Below are 2,353 nucleotides of genomic sequence, written 5' to 3' on the forward strand. Positions count from 1 at the left end.
TAGTAGTAGTAGTAGTAGTAGTAGTAGTAGTAGTAATAGTAATGCGCACCGTGTGTCGGAATAATTGGGAGCGGCGCAAAAAAATCGCCTTATGATAATTTGTGGTTCTATAGTGATTGATGATCGATTGGTGTGTGATAAGCGATGACGAGTTAAATCGTAATTCATTGATTCATTGAACCCGACCGCGGCGGCTGCTGCGTTTCGATGGAGGCGAAACGAAGTGGCGTCCGTGTGCTGTACGATGTCAGCGCACGTTAAAGATCCCAGGTGGTCGAAATTACTCCGTAGCCCTCCACTACGGCTCCTCTTCCTCTCTTTCCACTTTCATTCCCACTTTCCTCCCTTCCCTTACGGCGCGGTTTGGGTGTCCATAGAGCAAGTGTGACAGTTGCAGCGCCTTTCCCTTGCTGTGAACCAATTAATAATTAATTAAAGAAATAAATGAAATGAAACAAATGAATAAAGAGGACTCAAGGGTCCCAAATGCTTTGTATGAAAATCTAATGCTTGGTGATGCCAACTTTGAGAAAGTAGAGTGCGTAACTGATCAATTGAAATAAATAATAAAACAAATGAAAATGCGTTCAAGGTGCTAAACCACTACAATGCAAAAGCAATGTTTGTTAATTCTAAGTACTGCGGTGCATAAAAAGTAAATAAAAATGAATAAGAAAGAAATAGAGATTAATATATTAATAAATAAAAAATTGAAACACACCGTACGTGGTTGTGAAACGCTGATGCGTCATATTTTAACTGAGGACCCTAAGTGTCCCAATCCGCCATTTTCACAAGGCCGCTCTGCGCATGAGCGCCTCTCCCCTGGCTGAAAACAAACCATCCACCCTAACTACGCATGCGCAGTTCTTGGCCTCCGCAATCGGCTCAGCCATAGCTGATCTCGGACGCCATGTGTAGTTAATATTGTGACAGGCGTATACGACAGATGGCGGTAGCTGTCAAGAACACCGTCATTTTGCTGGCACCTGTATCTCCACGGCTCCTTTTCAGTGGAAATACAGTTTTCATTAATTCCTAAGGACGATTTTAACCAGTAGCAGACGAATTTTCAAGCACTCCGAGAGTTTTTTTTTTTTTTTTTTTTTTTTTACTTTTACGAACAAGCACGATAATTTCGGCGTTATCACATGGCCACTCTGGGTCTTTGGGCTTCGAAGATTTTTTTTTTTTTCATATCCGAGTTATTTGGTCATACACTACTGATCGGTTGGTTCAGCAATAATCATTTATTTTTATTACTAAATAGGTTTGATTTGTAGGTAATGGTAGACTTCAACTTCCCAAAGCGACTAAGGCTATGAGAGACGCCGGAATGGAGAACAACGAAAATGAGACAACATGGGGTCCTTTAACGGGCTCTGACCTCGCGCCGCACGTGGACGCCACTGAGTTTCGCCTCCATTTAAATGCAGCCGCTAGCGGTCGGCTTCGAACCCATGTACTTAATAGACCGAAAGTAACAGCGGTCCTATGTATGATGCCTAAAAGTAAGGAATTGATAATGTGTACGCGAAGCGACGCATAGCCACCCTCGCCTCCTAGCTGACGGACGCACGGCCGCTCCAGCTGCCAAGCCTCCTTCGCACGCGCCAGCCGGCCGCCTCGGAGAGACCAGCAGGAGTCGCCCCTGCTTGCGACGAGGACGACGCGTGGGCAAATGAAACCAAAGCCGTACGGTTCCTTGTAAGTCGACCGTCCTCGGACAGTGTACGCGACCAAGGGTGCGTTCCAATTCCTTAGTCGCCTAGCAAGACGGGTTCGTAGACGTCATCTTAGACGTCTACACGTTTGCATAATGGAACACGACTACCTGTCTACGCCTTGTGCCAGCTTACGGTATAAAAGCTGAACTAAAACGTTTGAATAACTATAATAATGTTGTTTTTTACCTTTACGATAACACAGCAGAAAAGCACGTTTTTAACGGTTTGACAATTTTTTTTACAGCAATAACAATGCGTATTTATTTGTCACAGCCGAACCGACTACTGGGGAGTTAACTTGTAGCAGACCACACAGATCGTACTGCTCACGCAATGGGCCTGCTCACGGCTTGACGAGAGATAATGCTGGCGACATGTTTACCCTTTTATTACTGATGCTGGTGTGTACATGCTTCTCGGATGTTTTCAAGCACACAGCTGTAAGCATAAAAAATGTAAAATGTTGCAAACTTGAGGATTACGGACGAAAGCTGATATCCGGCTAGAACAAAAAAAAAAAAAAACTTTGTGCAGTTGCACTTGTCGTCTGTAGTCACTGAGGAAGCCAAAGACAGTTACACGTTTTAATAGCATAAAGGCAGGGTAAAATCAATGCGCAACAAGGC

The sequence above is a fragment of the Amblyomma maculatum genome, chromosome 4, assembly GCF_055883805.1.
Source record: "Amblyomma maculatum isolate TAMU_Amacu chromosome 4, ASM5588380v1, whole genome shotgun sequence".
Classification (NCBI taxonomy): Eukaryota; Metazoa; Arthropoda; class Arachnida; order Ixodida; family Ixodidae; genus Amblyomma; species Amblyomma maculatum.